We start from the raw sequence: 24,704 nt of genomic DNA on the forward strand, positions 1-24,704 counted from the left end.
TCGCCAGGGGCTCCAACCAGGGAGAGCCAGATGTGAGGAGGTCGGGTGACCCCGGTGGGATGGATGGATGGATGGCTGAGCAAGTGCGTAGTCAGACAGGCCGAGTCGGTAATGTAGAGGACGGTAAGGTACAAGGGAGCAGGCAGAGAATCGTCGGGTCACACGCCAGGTCAGCAACAGGAGGTCAGATCTAATGAGGGGCATCCAGGGAGAGAGGTCAGGCAAGCAAGGGTCTGGGCAGGAGAAATCAGCAAGGTCAAGAGCAATCCGGGTCAATAACTTACTAGGCACAGGTACAGGATCACAGGAAGCAGGTAAGACCAGAAGGCAACGAAATGACAGCTCAGGGACCTTTAAATATCCCGCCCTGCGCTGCCATTGGTGCCCAGCGGGCGGCCGCGGCTTCTACTGCGCATGCGCGAACTCGAACGCCGCGGCCGGCCCGGACCTAGTGCCCGTGTACTGGGTGGAGCAGTGCGCCTGCGCCGGGACCATCGCGGCAGGGATCGAGGAGATCCCTGACAGTCAGATATAACCCAAGATTAAACATATTAAAAAAACATAGAAGTATACTCTGGTTTCTCTTCAGATCGTATACATTTTTTGCCTTTTAGTAAAGTTTTCCATGGAGAGGAAAAAACATGAGTTTTAGAGATTTTTTTTAATACTAGCTAATACTAAAATAGTAGGCAAATCTATTGTGTAGGACTCATGGTAACTGTGTGAGTCTGTGATTACCCCTGGTTCACATATCCACGTTCCTGCGATCCGCATTTTGCGTGGGCACGAGAGCCCATTCATTTGAATGGACTCCCGTGCCCCGAAACACGCAGGGAAGAAGTCCCTGCACTTCTTCTGAAAATGCAGCCCACACGGGAACCTCGGTTCCCAGTACGGTAGCGATTTCCAGTTTGGGCGGTGTGCCATTAGAATTAATCCGCATTCTTCTGTACGGGTGGTGCGGCTGCACGGATTTTTGAGCAGATCCGCAGTGGCACCACCCGCACATATGTGAACCTAGCCTTAAGGTTGGGTTACTGCAGGCCAAGCTGGATGGGTTAACAGGTTGGGACACTATCGCCTCCACCTGGTTCTGGAGGACCAATGGAATCTTCCAGAAGTCAGCGGGCGGAAGAGGTGGAGACCTAATATGCATGTTTATGGGAGTCTAACCATTGCCAGGTTTGGAGGCTTTGGTAGAATGGTGGAGAATCCCATAAATATGAGATAGTCAGGCTGGCTGGGGGAGTCACGAGGAAGATGGAGTGGTGAGGAGACTGTCGGTGGCCTGGGTGGGGTCCCTTAGGTTTAGGGGGGCTGGCCTCCAGGCTGGGCTTGGGCTGGCTCAGGAGGGTCCATTCAGCAGTATGGCATAAACAAGATCAAGGCCTGGGAGCATTGAGAGCAAGGAGGACAGAGTACATCAGCACACGTGGGGATTCACAAGGGGAGAGACTGCCACATGTAGCAAGCTTTCAAAGGACGGCGCTGTATTTAATCTTTTATCCTTGTCCTGGGAGATCTTCACAGCAACCAGTAGGGCTGGTAGTATCTGCTGGCTGTGGAGCTGGGAGCAGTTCTACAGGGGAGAGGAAACATCTCTGCATTTAGCTTACAAGTTAAGCTGATTTTCAGGAGGGGCTGCAAGTCCCTCGCCCGTAAGGAGCTGTTGCTACTGATCTGCAAGGACTGACAGCTTTCAAGGAAAAGAACAGTCCAGGATCTCTTTCTGTAAAAGGGAAGGAGGTTGTCCTTGTACATTGATTCAGCCGAGTTGGGCATCCCATAAATCCTATTACCTTATCTAAGGTATTTTCCCCTAACAAAATAACAAAAACCAAGCTCATGGTTCACTGACTGTGGATGCAAGTGCGGAAAATGCATATTGCCTGGCTGAGCAGGAGGCTTAGGAGGACCTAGAAACACAGTGGCTTTCACGAGGGTAGAGCTACACTAGGTTAAAAAAAAAAAAACAACTTCCTTCCAAAAAGAGTATCAGTACAGCAGTCCCGATTGTACACTTGCATAGTGTTATATAATTTATACAGTATTAACGGTAATTTACTTTTTTCATACAATCTTTCTAGTGCAGGCATGTTTTACGGTGTACTTTTTCTTGTGGCTTTGTACTCTACTTTCCTTACTTTCGTCTGCACATTAGTGGTGCTGGTTTGTGTTTTGAAGGATTCGTTACTGTCTGTGTCCTTGCTATAGCGATTCTCCCTCTTTATTTGTGTCTGATTACCATTGTCATTGGGACAGAAAGTGATAGGAAATCCACATTTTAGTTGTCACAGTAACCGATGGTGATAATAGATCTTCCAATGGAAAGACATGTTTTGATGACAACTAATAGAGGATTTCCCTTTACTTTGGAAAGATTTCTTCTCGCTGCCTGTTTCCTCTTGTGTCTCTGGGAGAGGAAGTGAAAGGAGGCCCCCCCCCCCCAAAAAAAAACACACACACAACAGGGGTATTAACCATACCCTACACCAGCGGTCTGAGAACGGCCCCAGCAATGCTCCCTTCTGGACCGCCATCCCGCAATGACAGACCCGCTACTGAGCAGGGCTGTCATCACGGCAACATGACATCACGTGTGCACCCCCTTGCACCTCACTGTATCTCTCGGCTCCCGCTCCCTGCCTGTACACAAGCATCCTTCAGCAAGGATCCTGGCACTGCTCCTGTCTGCCCTCAAGGTAGGGTGTAGTCTTACAGGGGCACTATGATGGGTACATTTTATGTTAAGGGTCACTCTGATGGGTACATTTATATTAAGGGGCACTCTGATGGGTACATTTATATTAAGGGGCACTCTGATGGGTACATTTATATTAAGGGGCACTCTGATGGGTACATTTATATTAAGGGGCACTCTGATGGGTACATGTTATATTAAGGGGCACTCTGATGGGTACATTTATATTAAGGGGCACTCTGATGGGCACATTTATATTAAGGGGTACTCTGATTGGTATATTTATATTAAGGTGCACTATGATGAGCACATTTATATTAAGGGGCACTCTGATGGGTACATTGTATGTTAAGGGGCACTCTGATGGGTACATTTTATGTTAAGGGACACTCTGATGGGCACATTTATATTAAGGGGTACTCTGATTGGTATATTTATATTAAGGTGCACTATGATGAGCACATTTATATTAAGGGGCACTCTGATGGGTACATTTTATGTTAAGGTGCACTCTGATAAGCACATATAAATTAAGGGGCACTCTGATGGGTACATTTTATGTTAAGGTGCACTCTGATAAGCACATATAAATTAAGGGGCACTCTGATGGGTACATTTTATGTTAAGGGGCACTCTGATGGGCGCATTTTATGTTAAGTGGCACTCTGATGGGCATCTTTTATGTTAAGAGGGCACTTTGATGGGTACATGTTATGTTAAGGGGGCACAAATGGGCACATACTGTGGAAAGGGGAACTCTGATGGGCATCTTTTATGTTAAGAGGGCACTCTGGTGGGTACATGTTATGTTAAGGGGCACTCTGATGGGGAATATGATGTAAAGGGTCACTCTGATGGGAAATATGATGGAAAGGGGTACTTTGAGTGTAAGGGGGTACTCTGACGAGAATATCTGATGTAAGGTGGCATTGTGATGGGGATACCTGATGTAAAGGGCCACTCTGATGGTGACATCTAGTGTAAGGGGGCACACTGATGGGCACACCCTATTCGGACCTTGGCCAGAAGAAAATTTTAGTGACCGGACCTCCTCGAATTTTAATTCAATGCCCCTGCCCTACACTACTCAAAACCAAAAATATTTACTAATAGATGCCTTTCTGCAGTGTCATTTGCAGGGAGGTCCAGGGCCTTGCTGTGTGAATGGAAAAGAATCCTAAGATTGGCTGAACGGAGTTACAAATTCTTTATCAGAGAAGGGAGTTCACATATATTTTTTATTTATCTGTCGGCCTGGAATTCAGCTTCACACAGATCAGTCTCATCCTAAAGCTATGTGCAAACAGGCTTTTCCCCTTTTGTGTCTGCCATAGTCTGCTGTATTGTATGTCAACAGGATTCACTGGAACTCAGTGTTATGTCAAAACAATTTGTCTTAGACCCTTCTACAAAGTGCGCAGAGATACATAAAGGTTAAGTCATTGGGGCAGAGGTCTCTGGAACAAGGGCTTCAGTAAAAGGACTGTGGTGCAGGCATACCTGTATAGAAAATCATTACTACTACCTATTAGCCCTTATGACCTATAACAGATTGTCAGCACAGGCCTGGAATTTCTATGCAATGCTCCGCAATTACTTTTGAAGGTGACTGACTATTCAAGTTTCTGACAGAAGAAAACTCCTGCTTCAAAATTCTGTAATGGTGGTCTGCAAACAAACTGAAAGGTGTGGTCAACCTAGATGTTTTACGATTACTGTGGTTTCATAATATATCAATTTACAGAGTATTTGCAGGTGATATCTAGAGATGCTTACCACACAAGAAAGTTGCTGTATTCTGCTACTGTATCACACAAACTTGTTAGCAACATAAATTCGGTTGCATTAAAGCATCATTCAGATGGGAAATCAGACTCGTCCTCCGATTTAAGGTACTGTCTGCTCTGTGGGAATCCACCTCGGAGCTGATTGTAGGCAGCCCATAGTAGTAGATTGCGGTTGAATGGACACAATCGAATATAGAGTCCTGCTTCACGCCAATGCTTTTTTTAGTGCATTTTGCAGAAACTCACTACAGTCCATTTAACCTGGTTTCCTATGGATCTAGTTCACATCTGTGCGTTTTGAGCCGAGGCATTTTTTTTTTAAAGGGTCAGGGGCTTACATGGGTTTTTTACTATTAGGAAAGTATGACAGTTCTGTTCATGTAGTATGACTTTGATGCGATTTTGATGTTACTTGAGTGCCGGAGAGTGTAAAGTCGCATCAAAGTCATACTACATGAATAGAGCTGTCATTCTTTCCTATTGGTCAAAAAATGCAAAACACGCTGGAAAAATGCATCAACTGCAACCTGCATAGATGTGGACCCAGAATCAAATCAGTGTCTATGTTTGGATCCTTGCACCTGCTCCTGCCTTCATGTCAAATTTTAGCATGCAATTGTGTCTGTGCAGCAAATGCGTGTGCATCCAATTCTATGGACTAGAAGAGAAGAGTTCTTAGGGCGCATCTGCCTTGGAGACCAGTAGAGGGAGACAGTGGGAATAGGCACTAGAGCAGCACTTCCAGGAGTAGAAGCAGACTCTGGGCAGAACAGAAAGAAGGTGCTTCTAAGTGAAGTACACAGGGGTGGACTGACAACTCATGGGGCCCCCGGGCAATAGGGGATCATGGGGCCCCTGTGTCCTCGCCCACACCCAAAAAAGCCTATGAAAAGCCAATAAAAGGTTCCAGGGGCATCTCATAGGGCCCCCTACCTACCCCGGGCCCTTGGGCAGTGCCCGAGTGCTCGAATGGTCAGTCCGCCCCTGGCCAGTACATCTACATGTTTATTGGTAAAAACGGTTAAAACCACTTATAAAAATGATCAGGCATATAGAACGTCAATGCAGGGCTCCTGTCACTGTTTCCTGGAGCTCACTGTGTCGTCGTTCATCAAGACCGGTCTTGATGAAGGAGCTATTGCGTATGTTCTGAAACGCGTCACCGCCCACCATTGACGTCACTTCCGAGATGTGCATTCCACGCAGATGGTGCATTCCACAGCGGCCCAGGAAGAGCGGTAGCCATCTTGAAGTTGCACCTGAGCTCCCCTTGCTGCTGCTGGACGGCACAGTGAGCTCCAGGAAACCGTGACAGGAGCCCTGTAGTGACGTTCTATGAGTCTTATCATCCTTTATAAGTGGTTTTAACCATTATTACCAATAAACATGTGGATATACTGCCCTGAGAAGCACCTTCTTTCTCTTCTGTTCTGCCCAGAGTCCACTTCTTTGGAGGATGGGTCTGATATCCCTTCTGAATGAGCCCTCAGGACTTGTTTATGCTAGGTTCACACTTACCCGCATTCTGAGGGCTGGTTGTCTGTCTGTGCAAGAATCGTATGCTAAACATACTGTAATGCATGTGAATGCACCGTAAATGAAACGTAGTAGATAAAAAATGCCACAAAAGCATTGCAAAAGCATTACAATTGCATGTAAAAACACACGTGGACCTGCACATTGAACGCAGGGATTGGGTGATAAATGAGCCCTTACTGCTATTCTAAAGTAATAGTAAATAATAACATGAATGCTGGAAATATTTCAAGTATGGATGTTAGCACTTCGTATAACTGGTATTGCCAGAGAAACTACAACTACTATTGTGCAGATTGTTGTAATACTTAGAATACCGTGCTTTATTATCAGCTTTAAATACCTTCACTTGAGGAGGGACCCAAACAGTCTTAAGTGTTACCAAATAGTTTTCTTTACATACAGCAATGTAAAGCCATATAGTACCTCAGTCTCTTCTTATCATTAAGGCTTTATACCTAAACCCCAAACCAAAAAAATGGAATTTATTACAGCTTGCTAGTCCTTGGTGTGGTGGCTGCATTTTCTTTCTTTTTTTTTTCTAGGCTTTTTTTGCTTTATATTCACCTGGTAATCCTGCAAATAACACACTTCCTATCCCTGTGTGAATACATCACTCCATCAGTCTGCTTTCCTGATATGGACTACAAGCATGTCCATGTCACTTTGCCTCCATTACGTGGCAGGGTTGTATTTGCTGAAAATGTTCTTAGCTTGAAAAAAAAAAACTAATGCAGCCACCACATATAAGGACTGCAAGCTGCAATATATTACATTACATTACATTTTGGTCTTGGTTTTAGTTATCCTTTAATCCAGTGGAAGGAATAGTGCCCCATGGTTGTTGTCAGTGGGAAGAATAGTGCCCATCGTTGGTGTCAGTGGATGAAATAGGGCCCCAAGGAGCGGATAAAGGCAAGCAAAGGGCTGCAGTTTGGAGACCTCTGCTTTAATGAATCCCAAATTCATGGACTTTGTACCAGGTAGATTGCCCATCATAAATCTTTAGAAAGTAAGCAAACCTTTTATTTTCACATGACAAAGTTGTATAGGGTTTGTACAGTCCCTTCATTTTCTGTAATGAATCTGTTTTTATGCCCTTAGAGTTAATGTTGTATCTGATCACCAGTACATCAGAACATTTACTTTTGAGTAAGGCCAGCTAAGCAGATTAGGCTTGGGAACTATGGGAGCTGCTGTTACTAACCTCTTTCTGACAATACGAAATACCTGGTTTCAGTACAAATATACTGATCTGAAAAGTCAGGGAATATTATAAGCTCTTGTTTGTATATTTGTTACAAGTCAATGACTCAGTTATAAAATAGAGGCCTGCCATCAACTAACATTTTAACTGTGAGTTCAGAAATGGCAGCCAGTGCCAGGACAAGGTCATCCAGCACCCAGGCCAAAGATTCCAAACTGTGTCCCCTTGTCGTTCCCCCCATCATGATGTGCAAGCTTAGGGGATTGTACGTCCAGAAATGCATCCATCATTGCAATAAAACATTGTGCCCAGGGCAGCCGCCCCTTCTGCCCACTCCTTGTCCCAACCCTGATGGAAGCCTCCATGTTTTTCTAATGATAGGTTTCCTTCAAAGCTTAAATAAACCACCAGATTAATTTCAAGATTTTGAACCCCTAGTAGGTTGTTGCCATAATTTGTATGTGCAGCATGTGTCCACATTATGGAGTGCTTACTTTAGAAAGCAATCTTCTTTAGATCTGCAATATCAACGCCCCTCCCCTATTGTCGGCACTTTCATCTTCTTCTGGTCTTATTCACAGTTTGGCATCTTTGGTCTCCTGATTGGCCAGGCGCAGATGACATAGTCATCACGTAGAACCTGTACACTGAGATGCACATGCAGAAGCTTCTATGGTAGGTGGGACTTTCACAGTCTCTCCTGTCATTAAAAATAGCCTTTCAGCATTTATTTAAAACTGTACTTCTGTGTTTATATCCAATGCATCAACCATTGGTGTATCAACCATTGGACACCTAAGATAGGGCACTATTCCTTCAACAGATAAATGATAAGACAGAAGGTACAGGTATAAGATCCTTGTTTCTGCTTGTGGTTATTGAACATTGGTTTCTCGTATTTCCTGAGCAATCTGGAACCTTGCATTGGATTTTACAAGTCCATATAGAGTAACACTTAGGTCAAATCTGCTCTTGTGGCCTACTTTTGTTAGACAACCTGAGAGGAGGAGTTTCGGGAGTCAGTACAAGAATCACTGCATGCACGCAGCAAGGTACAATGGGATATGTAGTAATTAAATGAAAAATAAACAGCAAAGGAGAAGCTGAAAAACATGCAAGGAATCCATGAAGTTGTGGAAAGAGATGCTCTGCATTTTGATTTTGTACCTCTTCTTAACCTCCGTAGCGGTCTGATTATGTCCATATTTCTGTGCTCAAAGCGATACATTTTTTTGCATGGAAATATGTATTTTTTTTATTGTAGGCTGTAATTTTTAGGAATAACTCACTGAAATCTGTCCGAACAAGAGTCTAGTAAACATCCCGGGTAGGATAAAATTTGAAACACGAAATCATAAATTATAATTTAATAAATAATCATAAAAAATAATAATATAATAATAAATTTAATTCAATAATATAATCAAACCAAAAACACTGAAATGTGAAATAGAGGTCCAAGTTCGCACATCACTGAGCAAAGTCGCAAAATTCTTTTCAGTGTCTGATGACGAATTTCCCCACGAATCATTATCACTCAATTCTGCAAGTGGTTCTAATTTACTATCGCTGTTCTCTAGCTAGTCTAAAACCGATTTTGACCTAAAGGGACGCTTTTTGGACGCCATGGACATTTCTCAGTTTCCAGGCAGAAAGAACAGTAAAAATGCAGGCAGGGCACAGGACAAAGCACTAGGGACAAAATGTATGTGAAATGGTTTGATACAGTAATGTTTTACTATGTGATTTTAGTGTATTTAGTGAATGTCACTTTTTGTCATTTTCAAATTTCCCGCCGTTCTGTCCCCGTACGCCCCGACGCCGCAGGGAACGGAACCTAGATAACATGTCGACATCCGCCGGAGGACATTACAGGGGACACTGCAAGAAGGACATTGCGGGAGCGCAGGACAAGGTAAGTGAAGAACAGATGCTGGAGCAGCGCCGCATGGTAAGCCCGAGTGTAGCTTGGGGTTACCGCTTGTGGTACTGAAACTTTACCCCGAGCTACACTCGGGAATACCGCCAGGGAGGTTAAATAAGTCTGATAATTCTGTTGTCTTCATTATAACATTAAGGCTCCATGCACACTAGCGTTTTTTTAAGCTCCTAAAAGCTATTATCAGCATTTTGTTTTCTGCCCTTAGAAGCTAAATAGTGTTATGCTATGTGTCCATGCACACTACTTGAGAATATTAGCATTTTTTCAGCTTCAGCGTCTAGGAGCTGAAAAAAATTGTTTTTGTAAAGTTTTTTGGAGCGTTTTTCCAGCACAAAAAAAACGTTAAATGGTGTTAAATGCTAATTCTACTAAAACGCTCCTAACAGCTTTTTTTCTAGCTTTTTCCCCTCTACATGTACTATAAAAATGCTACTAAAACGCTAACGCTCCTAAACGCTCCTATACGATTTTGAACGCCACTAAAACACTATTAAAAACACTATTACCAGCGTTTTTTTATCCAGCATTTTTTCCCAGCGCTTTCTGAGCTTAAAAAATATTCCAGTGTGCATGGAGCCTAAAAGGAACAAACATTTTAGAATAAGGCTACTTTCACACTGATCTGTAGCAGAGACGCAGCAAAAACACGTGTTTGTGTCCCATTTTTACCTTGTTTGCGGTGCATTTTTTAAAGGACATGACTCAAAAGATGCACCAGAAACACAACGCAGATGCAACTTTGATGCGTTTTCCATTGATTTCAATGGGGAGGTGGGTTTTGGGTGCATTTTTCTTTTACCGTACCAAACCAAAAATGCAACAAGCAGAATTTTAAAAAATGTAGCGGACCAGCAACGGATGAGTGTGAAGAGTTCCATAGGAGTCCTCGCGGAAGAAAAATTGATCACTGTGAAAGCAGCCTAACTTTATGGATGCTGTCATGGTGCTATTCTTATTGCCACGCATCTGAAAGAAATCAGCCATGGAAAATGACCCACCATATGGAGCTTCCAGAAAAACATTTAAAGCAGAGCTCCAGCTGTGACAAGAGAAAATACAACAGGGTGCACTCTTCTCGTGCATTACTGTGGTATCAAATGCTTATTATAAAATAAGTAACAAGTGCATACTCACAAGGACCATAAAAACAGACATGGAGCCAAGTATATCAGTCCCAGGCAACGGGGGTCCTGTGGAACAGGTTACCAATTGGAATAACTGACGCAGTTCGGGAGACGCACTCCCTTCCTCAGGACCCCCAGTTGTGTCTATTCACTTCCACTGCACACCCTCTCCCTTCCTGAAACCCCCTGGTCTTTTTTTGTAAAACAATATAACCTACAGTATACAGTATATATTTTTCACTGCAGTCTTCTACCTGGTCTGGTGATGTCACAGGTCTTTCCTCTTCTTTTTCAGATATGGCAATCCTTCCTCCTTTGGACTGAGCATCATTTGCATTGACATTGACACTAAGTCTTGAAGTACTGTAAGCTGAGCCTGCATTGGGATGTGTAAACGACAGGCTGAGCTCACTGTCCCTCTGCCCAAATGCTACTATCGGCACTGGGCAGAGGAGGAAGCTAGGGACAGAGCTGGAGCTAGGAGAGGGTAAGTAGAACTTGTACATATTTCTTCTTTAAAACAGAAGAAAGGAGGCCAAAAATTTGGAGTTCTACTTTTAGTAGCAAGTAAAGCTGAAGAATACAGTTCTTATCCTGATCCAATAGATCTAAATTGTTTAAAGGGTAACTTAACTTTTGTTGAGAAAAAAAACCTTCCCCTTGGGGTGATCTATGTACATTGCAGGGATTTTAACAAACTTTGTTGCAGATTAGAACCTTTTGTTATTCTGAAGGAATAGCTATTTGTTTGCCCGTATCCATGGTCAGAGTGAATCTGTATGGGAGCGGTGCTCTAATTATCTATTAGCTACTTCACCTGCAGGGCTCTAATGAGGAAAATGGCACCCCTTTAGACATGATTTCGTATTGGGAGCAATTCACCAAAAATATTTTTTTTTTGCAGGGGGTGCCTGAATCCTGACTTGTATCTTAGTGCAGACTGCTGGGAAGATCAGTGAGCCAATCACACAAGCAGAAAATGATGTTTCTATGGGCCGTTCTGTGTACAGAACACCTCCAAGTAGCCATATTGGATTGCATTTACAGAAAATAACAGTGGCTGTATATTGAAAAGGAAAGGTAATTTTTAACAACATTCAATTACAACATGGCTTGTGCCGCAATTATATATGCTATATTATTATTGTTATTTTTTATTTGCTATTTTTTCCCACAAAAGTGGAGTTACCCTTTAAAGTTTTTGCCAATGCTTGTCAGGATGATAGACACAACATATATAATTTTTATGAATGTTTTTCAACTATTGTTTATGTTTCAGGAAGCATTTTACCATAGGTTAAAAATATTATTTTGTAAGTCTAAATGTGAGCTGCCGCCTGAATTTGGACTTTTTTTTTATGAGACAGCTTAGTTTAAAGAATTTTGTTAAAAATGGTTTGCTAATTATAAAACCCTTCTAAGCTGAACTCTATATATTATATGTTTAGAAACATATAAAAAATAATTCATCCATTAATTTAAAAAAATGTTACCTGTATTTTTCATTGTGGCTAGTGTAAGTATTTAGGTTGATATCAGGTTTGCTGTTGGCATACAGAATGACAGTGAACCCATGGATTTGAGAAGAAAGCAGCATGATAACTTAAAGAGGAACGTCACCTAAAATGTGAAGTTCTATTCATCATCCTCTTCCCCTCCTCTCTCATTATAGTGAACATTTCTTTTTCAGGGAGCGGGTACCTATTTCTGACAGGTACCCACTCCCACTTCCACTCTGCTCACCTAGGCAAGCAGAGCAGATGTCAGGGCTCCGGGGTGTGGCCAGAGGTGTGTGACTGACGCAGGGAAACGCAGACTTCAGATATGTTATAAATATAATTTATTAACACTAACAATACAAACATAAATGCAGTGCAATACTAAAACATAACACAGTGCAAACAAACCAAACCAAACCACCCACAGATGACAGTACATACAATACAAGCGTCATCAGGCAGGCCGGGTCAATATCAATCGGGCAGGTAGGTACAGGGGGAGCAAGCGGAGAATGGTCGGGGTCACAAGCCAGGTTCAGCAGGTAGCGGGCAGCGTGGTACAGAGGGTCAGGCAGAGGAGAATGGTCAGACAAGCCAGGGATCAGGAGCAGGAGAATGGTCAGACAAAGCCAGGGATCAGAGCAGGGTCAGCAACGAATCAGACAGGAACAGGAACAGGGAGCAGGAACAGGATACAGGGCCCAGGAGAAACACACACCAAGGCAGAGTCTGCAGGTCTTGCCATCCCTTAAATACACCAGTATAATCAGTTCCAGGTGTTTGACTGGCTGCAAGGTTGAGTCTCTGATTGCTGGGAGCACCTGCTGGCCAGCCCTGGTACTGCAGCTCATAAGGCAGGTGAGTCCCACCATTGCTGGCCAGTCCATTCCTGACAGCAGAAGTTTTCCCCTTCCCCACCCGCAACCTCCTTGGACGCATCACATGTTCCAGGAACCTGCGGGACCATTGTAAAAGCCCAAAGAATCTTGCTCATGCACAGTGGCGAGCTGTGAAACCCCAGAAAGTCACAGCTGGCTTCCCACAACCAAGATTGTGGCATTGGGGACCTGAAGACGGGTGAAAAACTGATGAGAACAGTGCTTGATTCTTGGGCTGGTAAGTGTCAATTTATTAAGGGTCAGCAGCTACAGTATTTGTAGCTGCTGACTTTTAATTTTTTCAGAAACAACTGAAGTTCCTGTTTAATTTATCTGCTTTTACTTCTTAAATGTCCGGTCACTGGCTGTTGGCAATGACAGGGAATTAATTAGATGTATTCCTTTTAATAGCAGCAAAGAAAAGTCGGATCACCAGGCTAGCTCAGCTTTCTGGCAGGGCTTTGTAAGTCCCAGGACTGGCCAGAAAGAAATACAAATCTTTTGAAAGCTATATATATATATATATATATATATATATATACAGTTGTGTTCAAAATAATAGCAGTGTGTTGAAAAGAGTGAATAAAGCTCAAAATCCTTCTAATAGCTTTTATTTCCATACACACAAATGCACTGAGAACACTACACATTCTATTCCAAATCAAAACATGAAGGAAAATATATCAAATTTGTGTTGTTCCTCTAAAAAAATTGAAGAAAAGTGAATATTAGACTGTTCAAAAAAATAGCAGTGTTTGTATTCTTCTTTACAAACTCAAACATTCACTATATAAACTGAAAAATGTTTGAAGATTTTGCTTTCCTTTGAATCATTTAATGAATATTTAGTTGTATAAGCACTGTTTCTGAGAACTGCTGTACATCTGTGTTGCATGGAGTCAACCAACTTCTGGCACCTGTGAGCAGGTATTCCAGCCCAGGATGATTGGACTACATTTCACAGTTCTTCTCTATTTCTTGGTTTTGCCTCAGAAACTGCATTTTTTATGTCACCCCACAAGTTTTCTATTGGATTAAGATCCGGGGATTGGGCTGGCCACTCCATAACGTCAATCTTGTTGGTCTGGAACCAAGATGTTGCACGTTTACTGGTGTGTTTGGGGTCGTTGACTTGTTGGAACACCCATTTCAAGGGCATTTTCTGTTCAGCATAAGGCAGCATGACCTCTACAAGTATTCTGATGTATTCAAACTGCTCCATGATCCCTGGTATGCGATAAATAGGCCCAACACCGTAGTATGAGAAACATCCCCATATCATGATGCTTGCGCAACCATGCTTCACTGTCTTCACAGTGTACTGTGGCTTGAATTCAGTGTTTGGGGGTCGTCTGACAAACTGTCTCCAGCCACTAGACCCAAAAAGAACATTCTTACTTTCATCAGTCCACAAAATGTTGCGCCATTTCTCTTTAGGCCAGTCAATGTGCCCTTTGGCAAATTGTAACCTCTTCAGCACATGTCTTTTTTTCAACAGTGGGACTTTGCGGGGGCTTCTTGCAGATAGCTTGGCTTCACATAGGCGTCTTCTAATTGTAACAGTACTCACAGGTAACTTTAGATGTTCTTTGATCTTCCTGGAGCTAATTGTTGGCTGAGTCCTTGCCATTTTGGCTATTCTTCTATCCATTCAAATGGTAGTTTTTCGCTTTCTTCCACGTCTTTCAGGTTTTGGTTGCCATTTTAAAGCATTTGCGATCATTTTAGCTGAGCAGCCTATCATTTTCTGCACTTCTTTATAAGTTTTCCCCTCTCCAATCAACTTTTTAATCAAGGTACGCTGTTCTCCTGAACAATGTCTGGAACGACCCATTTTCCTCAGAATTTCAGAGAGAAATGCACTGTAACCAGCATGTACAACATTTGCTGCCTTCCTTCCTTAAATAAGGGCAATAATTGCCACCTGTTTTTCAAAGAATGAATTACCTCACTAATAACTAATCCACACTGCTATTATTTTGAACAAGCCCCTTTCAATTAGTGATTCAATTACACAGAATCAGCAGCATGCATGTCATGACTGCTGGGGCTGTTGGATTTCTATTACTCTACTACACCTGCTAGTAAATTATTTGCCATGTAGAAATATCATTTCTACCAAAAACAATGATTGATCAGGTTAGTGATGTCTGACTGCTATTCTTTTGAACACAACTGTATATATACAAATATACACACACACATGTGCACACACACACACACACAATTTAATACTGTGTATGTATATATATATATATATATATATATATATATATATATATATATATATGATTTTTTTCTAATAATTTATATGATTGCCTAGTGAAAAGCTTTAATTATGATGTACTGTCCTATAAAATCTAGGAGATATAAAATTGTTCCCTGACAATAACATTGTTTAAATTATTTGTAGTTCACGTTACATAATATAGATGAAATTCCCTATATCTTTGTTTTCTGTTCATGGCTTTCCTTCCTCTTGACATAAGCGTAGCTGGGGTAATGTTGACAGAAGCAAAAGATCCTCCTTCTATGAAGTGGAATATATTTGCATATTGGATTTTTTTCTTACTGAGGATGCTGTTGCATGCTAACAATTAGAGTGAAAAATGATTTGTTCACTACTGTGCATCATGTTTAGTTTTTCATTCAATGCACCTGACAAAATGAAAATGTCACAGCATTTTAATTCACACTTTACAGATGAAGAGGTGATTAGGGACTTTCTACATATTCCTGACTATTATAAATAAGGCGGAATAGTAAAAGACTAAAAGATCTCATTGTAACACTGTAGATAAACCATTTCTAAATAAATTTTAATGATTTTGTAAGAAGAAAAAAAAAAATACAGTAAATGCTCTCGTTTTCTTAGTGATTCTGTGGAGATGGACTCCAGCTAATTTTTTAAGGTCGATAGAACAAAAAAGAATTAGAACTTCTTTGAGGTTTTTTTTGACCCATGTTGGGGAGACTTTTCCTTCTTTTCAGACAGCAATGGACACATGACCTATGGTGTAACCCTTTTCAAGTCTATTGTAATCAAAAAAAAAAATTGGTTGATGTTGGGGCCCTTTCACACTGATACGTTTTTCCTGCATTTTTAACTTGCAAGAAAAACACAAGAAAAATGTTTCTCTTTAAATCCTATGTGACTCTCCACACCACTGCACTACAGGTGCGGTGCATTTTGAAAAGTCCTGCATGCTACATCTTTGGTGCGGTTTTAAAAAACGCACAAAAAAGGCAGCTTCTGTCTGAAATGTGGCACAAACACACTGCGTTTTGCATTTTTGGTGCATTTTTTAGTCACATGTCCATTTTTTACAGGTGCAAGGAACCATAAAAACGCACCGGAAATGCATCTGGCACACAGCAAAATCGTGGCAAACATGCATATGCATTTTTACTGCAATTTTGCTACAGAGAAGTGTGAAAGGGTCCTTAGAATGTAATCGCATTTTATTCCTTTTCACAAATGGAATGTTCTTTGAGTATAAACACAAGCTGAGATTCCCAGCATATTGCATAATTTTAAGAAGGTTATAGGACATATTTACAAAGTAGTAATTGGCTGGTTCTCCAATTATTCAGTATATATTCGTCCACCAGGACATTGTTGATGTTTGCCATAGTTGTAGTTAACCACTAGGATGGCTTTTACAATTGAGGGAATCACCATGGTATAAGCAGGGAAAGTCAAGGACGTCCATAGAAGTGGTTTTAAAGCCATTGTAGCACCCTCCTAGTTTAGCTAGGAGGAGCTAGACGCCAAAGGTTAGTTGGGAGCTGAATAGCAGCGCAGTTGTAATAGCCAGAGGGGTCAAATTGTGATCAGGGCTGAGAGACTCTACAGGCCAGCCCCCCTGGAAATTTTCCCTTCCTCTGAGGAGGGTGGATCTGAGGAGTGACTGGCTGCAATCTTGAGGGACCTCAGCCAATCCCCAACAGAAGGCTTGACAATGGGCTGGGACTCCCTTAGAAGTGTAAAAAGCAGTTCCATGTAAGGCATGCCAGGAATGCTAATTTCCGCATGTGATGTGCTCTCAACCAAACTCTCAAACCATCAAATTGCTGGTATAAGATAAGGGGCAGTGGATGCCGCTCAAGACCAGCCCCGGGAGTCCAGCGTGTTGTGTGGGTGAAGTGACCTCAGCACCACGCTAGCCACATCCTCTGACTCGTTTTGCCACCACCCATCGGGGCTTGGTCCCTTCATTCCCATGTCGGTGGGGTGATCCTTTCTCCTTATCTGCCTTTGGAGTGACACCATTAAGCTTCACAAATGGTCTTCATCAAACTGCAGGTGTAATAACCGATCACATCACTGTGGCAGTTGCAGATCAAATCAGGATAAGATGGCAGCTTCCTTGGGTTGAGTTCCACTTTAAAACAGAGCATCAGTCTCTGGTGAAAATAAATAAAAGTCAGCAGCTGCAAAAACTGTAGCTGCTTTTTAAAAATAACAGACACTCACCTGTCCCACGTTCAGGAGTAGACCGACAAATCATGGGGCCCCCCGGCAATAGGGGATCATGGAGCCCCTGTGTCCTTGCCCAAACTCAAAAAAGCCTATGAAAAAGGTACCAGGGGCATCTCATGGGGCCCCCTACTGACCCCGGGCCCTCGGGCAGTGCCCGATTTTCCAAATGGTCAGTCCGCCCCTGCCCACGTTCCAGCAATGTGCTCACTGCAGCCAGGTTCGCTGGCTGTCCTGTGTCCCCAGCGCCAACATCTTAAGTGTGGGCACTCGGCTGTGACAGCTTGTGGCTCCACAGCTGGGTGCACATTGTGCATTCGCGAGCAGTGCTGTGCTTTGTGAATGGTTGGGGGACCTGTCATGTGTTCCAGAAGACTGCAGGGGGGGGCGGGGACAGGAGAGAACATCTGCTTTCGATCTCCCGGGCATCGCAGCAGAAGTGGGGGCGAGTACCTGTCAAAATCGGGTACCCGCTCTCTCCCCTACCCCACCCCACTCCCCAAAGGTGGCAATCCTTAAAGCAGTAGTAACCTCAGCCAACACAAATGCAAAGAAGCATAAGGGCAGTAGGTTAAGTGATAACAATGCAAATTATATAAAGAAAAATCTTGTATTTTCTCCCTTACTATCATTTCTGCCTTACTCAGCCCGAAGCCTCAGCCATTTTGGGACTCCTTTTCCACATCAATCTTCCACCCCCACTCTGTGAAGATGGCCGTAACCTTGCGCATGCACAGTATGAATTAGTCAAGCCTCGCTTCCATTTTCAGTCAATATGGGAACATAGCTCTGATTATTCAATTTCAGCTGTACCTGCTTTACTTTTCACCCCCTTGTGCCGTAGCAAGTCACATGGGTTGTTTAGAGGATGTAATTTCATGGGATTGCAATGCAATGCCGCTGAGAATGGAAGATGTGGGCACAGCATGGATTGACGGCACAGAGAGTATGACGTGAATCGTGCCTAAATGAGCATGTGCCAGTGACGTCATTAGAAAGAAGATCACTTGCTTTGTGTGGAATGGCACAGGGTAGACAGATTGTAAAGACAACACCTAGTAAATTGGTTAATAACTATTTCAAGGGATGAAAGTAGAAATGTTGCGTTTATTACCACTTTAATGGGGAGTGGGGGACGAGGCTCTAAATATCGGAAATCCCCCTTTTGGGTGGAGCTCTGCTTTAAGTTCTAAGAGATGTAAACACAAAATGAACAGACCACAAGTATTCCAGTCCTATTGTAACTTACATTGGCTGTGACCTGCAGAATTCACTTCTTTCCATTGACTGCAATGTTTTCTACAGCATTCTCATTCTCTCCTCCATAGGCGTATTACAGTGGTGTATATTCTGGGAAATGCATTAAGCCATTTTATCTAGATTGTGATTGACAAGTATGTAGGGAGTTTCAGGGTCTGCGGAGATAGAACAAGCACACATAGAGATGGATTATAACGTCACAGATAAAAAAGCCACCCTGCAGCTTCAGTCAATGACCTCTTCATCTGGAGTACTCTTTTACTGGAATTAACTTCCCTATGGTCCTTGGTAAAACTCCTGTAGGCATGGATATGTTTCCATTGTACCCCATGTTCTTTACTTGAAGCTATGAAAATGACCCTAGCCCAGCACACACAAAACTTCTACATAATCTAATTGTATGAGAATACATTCGAGACCTAGATTTCATGTCTGCCAGACAAGTCACATCATCAGATTCCTTACACATAAATCTCTATTTCTTTTTGCACTGCAATAAAATTTAAAGTGTTAGTTCACCTTTATCAGAAACCTGCAGATAAGGGGTGTCTGTGGAAAAAAACAAACTCTGTGTTTCTGACTAAACTTGAATAATACCCTTCCTATAGGTGTAGGCCTTTTATGTACCTCATGAAGCCCACCCTCACAGAAGTGTGCTTTTTCTGTCTCCTTTGATGCAGTAGCTCTGAACTCAGCATCTGAGAGCTCACTCCTGTGATGGAGTGACTAGGCTTCACCTACCCATATGGAAGAAAAATATATTTGAAATAAATTTTAAAAATATTCTTCCAAAATATATTGACATATATTTGAAATACTACAATTTTGGCCATATTCAATATATTTCAAAATATATTTCAATAAATATATATATATATATATATATATATATATATATGTATATATATATATATATACTGTATGTTGAAATGCGTTTTTATTACAAAATATATGAAAAATATTTTTAAAAATACATTTCAAATATACTGTATGTCTTTACAAATACAAATCTACATTTTTGGAATGCATTTGCAAATATATGTAAAAATATATGTCAAAATGACTTTTTTTAGATAACATATATTTTTAGAAATATTCTTCATATTTTTTTTTATAATTTTCAAAAAGTAATTTTAACATATATTTTTACATATATGTAAATGCATTCCAAAAATGTAGATTTGTATTTTTAAAGACATACAGTATATTTGAAAATGTATTTTTAAAAATATTTTTCATATATTTTGTAATAAAAATACATTTCAACATACAGTGTATATATATATATATATATATATATATATATATATATATATTTATTGAAATATATTTTGAAATATATTGAATAAGGCCAAAATTGTAGTATTTCAAATATATGTCATTATATTTGGAAGGAATATTTTAAAAATATATTTCAAATATATTTTTCTTCCATGTGGGTAGCAACGTCCTAGGAGTTTTCCAGTCAGGCTTCAGGAGGTATGTAAATGGCCTACACCTATAACAAGGGCATTTTTCAACTTTAATCAGAACTGCACAGTTTATTTTTATCTATGGACACCCCTTATCTGCATAGGCAGCTTTTTGTTAAAGGTGAACTATTCCTTTAAAGGCACATTCCAGTCAAACACTAAATTGGTGTATACAGTAAAGCCAAAGCCCAAACTCTTTTTTTTTTTTGGGGGGGGGGGAGTATAGAGTACAGCAGGGTTAGAACTCTTGTCAGTTTTTAAGTGCTGTCTGTGTCCCCATTTCTTTCTGTCTCCATTGATTGTTGTCACTGGGACTAAGGCCTTGTTCATACAGGAGCTGAAGCCTATATAAATGTATACCATGAATGGGCCATTTTTTCCTGCGTCTCTAGGCTCCAGGTGCATGCAGGCAACCCATTCAAGCATAATAGTAAAACAGTGAGCCATCACAGCACTCAACTGCAAACATATACACTCATTTATTAGAGCAATGACACATCAGTCAAATAAACCAACGTTTCAGGGCCGTACAGGGTCCCTTCTTCAACGTGACACAATGACAACTTGTCATGCAAGGAAATATATATATATATACACACATAAAATATATATATATATATATATATATATATATATATACACATTAGTAAACATACAGAACCAAATACCCAGTGATGTCATAGTAGCATAATCCAGCCTAACAAAATGCTCCAGTGCTACGCTCAAAAACAAGCACTTAAAAATAAATATTCCTAATAAAAACAAACAGAAATGCAATGTGGGTAGCAAGGTAAATCAAGAATTTAGCATTGTTGCCTAGCAACCCCATTATTGTGATTTGCACGGCGCAGTGCGTTACAGTCACTACGAGTACCCATCTGTTACCAAGGTTGAACACGGAAAGGAGTGTGGTCCTCATCCATTGACTCATTCAAGCTTATCAGGATGCAGCGACTGCATGAACACAGCTGCTCATCCTAATGTGACAGGTGTGCGGGTATGGAGAAGCAGCCTTAAACACAGACAGTGTGCGTTTGGGGTCGCTCACTCATACCTGCGTGCCTTTCATAGTAGGACGAGCATTCGCTGTGTCTTGATACACTTGAATGGGCTGCCTGCACACAGCACCTGCAGCCTAGAGATGCAGGAAAAAAACAGACTGTTCACAGTATAAAGGCCAAAGTGCCCATGTGAATGAGGGCCTAAAAAAAATTACATTTTGAGTTGTCAGTAAAAGGGATTAGAAGAGAAATATTCCAAGGGGACACCAATTTGGGTGTCAACTGTTTAAGAGGGGTTTCCCTTACTTTAGAGAAATTTCCTCTTATTTTCTGTTGCCTCTGAAGTACATAAAGTGAAGGGAAATCTCCCTAATGGAAGACAGAAGACAAAATCCCTGACATTGGTTTTAGCCATTCTTTATGCAAAATGAAAAACACAGTCTTGCTACTTGGCTTAGTGAGCCAGGAATGAAGGAAGTCAGGCAGCGGCACATTGATGGGATCAGACCAGAGCAAACTGTTATAGATTATGGTCATTGCTAGATGTACAAAGACACAGAGTCTAAGGCCTATGAAAAACTAATGATCCTGTCAACGCCTGCAACATCACAGAAGCACTATGGAGAGCAAAGAAACTACTCATCTATTTTAAGGTGTCACTCACTGGTCTGGTCAGCAAGGGAAAGATGCCATAGAAACAATGGAGTAGTTTCTTGAGCGATCCTGTGAGTGCCAAGTTGCTGTTGCTAGTGTTTCATAGTCCTTAAAGCTTAATACACACAAAAATCATACGAAAAATTCAGCTTTCGAAGGGATCATACAATAATCTGATAGTTAGTACACAGTTTTCATCCGCAATTATTTTAAGGGACAAGCACAAACATTTTTCTCGGTTGATACCAGATTGTACAATTTTCGTTTAATTTCGTTAAAATACAATACAAATACATTACATCACTTCCAAATTTTTTTTTCTGTCATACAAGAATTTTTGTCACGTTAGTAACCTCTTTACTTTCGATACTAGCATGCAAAAAAAAGAAAAATGGATGATCATTCGTCCAATATTCTTGTCGTGTGTACGGGGCTTAAGAGTGGCCATTCTTCACTATGTCCCATAATAATGATTGGAACTTGGATGGGTGGCAGCATGACGAGTGATAGTTGGAAGAAAAGTAGCGTACAAACCTGTAAGATGTAGGTAAACTTAGAACAATGCAGAAGGTCAGACAGCAGATAAGAAGGACACGGCTGGTAGCCGACAAAGAGTATAGCCAAGGACAAGTTAAAGTCAAACCAGAACAACAATCAGCATGATCAGGCAAAATACATAAGCTCTCAAGAACCGTCAAAAACTGACAGGACAAAGCATAGATACATTGTACTGTACAGACTGTAAATGTAATGAGTGTTTAGATCAGCCTTCTTCACCTTTTCAACACAGGGAAACCCTTGAAATAACTTTCAGGTCTCAGGGAATCTCCACAAATAATTACTATATCTACAACTCATGATGCATTAGTGTGATGGCCAGTGAGAAGAATGCTCCTTACACTTGGGGTCATTGGGAAGAATTACCCACTTGCTAAAAAGATCAAAGATGTCAGTGAAAACTTATCTGAAAGGCAGAAATTGCTCATTGCTCAACGAACCCCTAGCAACCTCTGGAGAAACCCTAGGGTTCTATGGAGCCCTGCTTGAGATACCCTGGTTTAGATGATATCACAGGCAAGCATGTGTACTGTAGCAACTTTCAACCAACAGAGAATGTGAACCCAGGGAAGAAGACACAGCAAGGCGCATGGATGGCAAGTGGTGTACTATAAGAGTAGTAAGTAAAAGTTTGAAGGGAAACTATGGTGTTTATGTAGTTTTAGATATATCTTAATGTGATCAGCTTTATACAAATAATTTTATCAAGTACTGTAATTTTTTTATTGCTTAATTGTTATTATAGAGGTTCGATCTGCAATCTGGAAACTGGAGGAGACCGTTATACTGAGCCAGGAGGTTTACAGAGTCTAGTTAGTAAACTAGCAAGAATCAATGTCAGCTAGATATTGAAGGTGCCAAATGGTGAGGCAGAAGCAGAGCTGGGAGTATAACCAAAGGTCATTGTCAAGGGTAATCAAAGCTGTTCTTCTGAACCAGAGCAGGCAACAAACATGTAGTCATTACTCAAGGCAGAATCAGGGCAGATGGACAAGCAAGGTCCGCAAAAAAGTTAATTTTGGGAAACACAAAAGAGTCACAGTGACACATGCCAACACCTGCTGATGGACATGCTTGGCTATTCCCTTCCAAGTGGATAGTATGTGTGAGGGCATGAGCGGTACGCAGGTGCATGTGTCCAGATTACACAGGAGGGTAAGTGTAGGAGGACCCTAGCAGAAGCAGCCAAGCGGAGAGATGGAAGCTACATTTTCCAGAAGAAACAAGCTATGAGAAAGCAGGAGGACTGCAGAAGAATACACCAGTGTGGACTGACCCTCAGCTGACTCTCCCAGATGGATTACCATAATACAAAGGGTTGGCAACCCTCCAGCTGGATTAAAGCACTGCACCTGAAAAAATAAGAATGTTACTAGTTTATTGTAAATTGTATTATTATCATCATGTGTTGAAAACTGTGCTTTATTTACACTTTTTCTAAATATGTACAACGTATGCAAGCTTACTATGCTTGCTGATTACACGTGCATACTTTGTTTTCTATTTAAAAACACAAAATTAACATGCTTCATTCCTCCTCCGAGGCAAGGTTGTGGACAGTTTTGATTATGTTTTAGGAATGAGCATTTTACTAAGCAAAGTGTTTTGCAGCTCTGAGTGCACACAGTATGGAAAACAATACACCCTCCAGGTCTCCTCTAACTAATTTTCTCACAAAGCCTATTCTGATAGCATACATTCTGCACTCTCATACACAATAGCCCTTGGAGGAAACACCTACAATATTAGTATTTGACATATAGTTATTAATAATGAATAATAAATAAGAAAGAATTATAAAGAAACATCTTGTAGGCAGCCGATTACATTACAATGAACCGAAATACACAAAAATACCTCTAAGAAAATATATGTATATATATATATATATATATATATATATATACATGCATACTGTATACACTGTATTTACACTATATTGCCAAAAGTATTGGGGCACCCCTCTAACTCATTGGATTCAGGTGCTCCAATCACCTCCATGGCCACAGGTGTATACAATCAAGCACCTAGGCATGCAGACTGTTTCTACAAACATTTGTATAAAAATGGGTCACTGGCAATAGCTCAGTGAGTTCATGCACAGTATTGTGATAGGTTGCCACCTGTGCGATAAGTCTGTCTATGAAATTTCCTTGCTACTAAATATTCCACAGCTAACTGTTAGTGATATTATAACAAAGTGGAAGCAACTGGGAACAACAGCAACTTAGCCACGAACTGGTAGGCCACGTAAAATGACAGAGCGGGGTCAGCACATGCTGAAGCACACAGTGCTCAGAAGTCTCCAACTGTCTGCAGAGTCAATAGCTAAAGATCTCCAAGCACAACATCCAAGACTTACAGCACCAAGTGCAATGCAAAGCGTCGGATGCAGTGGTATAAAGTACGCCGCCACTGGATTCTAGAGCAGTGGAGATGTGTTCTCTGTGAATCACTCTTCTATGTCTGACAATCCGATGGACGTGTCTGGGTTTGGCAGTTGCCAGGAGAACAGTAGTTGCCTGCCTGGGTTTGGCAGTTGCCAGGAGAACGGTACTTGCCTGCCTGCCTACATTGTGCAAAGGGTAAAGTTTGGTGGAGGGGG

General features: G+C 41.4%; 1 non-coding gene across 1 annotated transcript; it reads left to right on the top strand.

The window, feature by feature from the left end:
- The first annotated feature begins 569 nt into the window (after positions 1 to 569).
- On the top strand, positions 570 to 684 carry LOC149474111 (U5 spliceosomal RNA). Its single transcript, XR_016312161.1, has one exon. It is a non-coding gene; the product is annotated as a U5 spliceosomal RNA (small nuclear RNA).
- Positions 685 to 24,704: the final 24,020 nt, after the last annotated feature.

The sequence above is a fragment of the Staurois parvus genome, unplaced genomic scaffold, assembly GCF_062004578.1.
Source record: "Staurois parvus isolate SC_StPar_1 unplaced genomic scaffold, SC_StPar_1.0 ptg000011l, whole genome shotgun sequence".
NCBI classification, from domain to species: Eukaryota; Metazoa; Chordata; class Amphibia; order Anura; family Ranidae; genus Staurois; species Staurois parvus.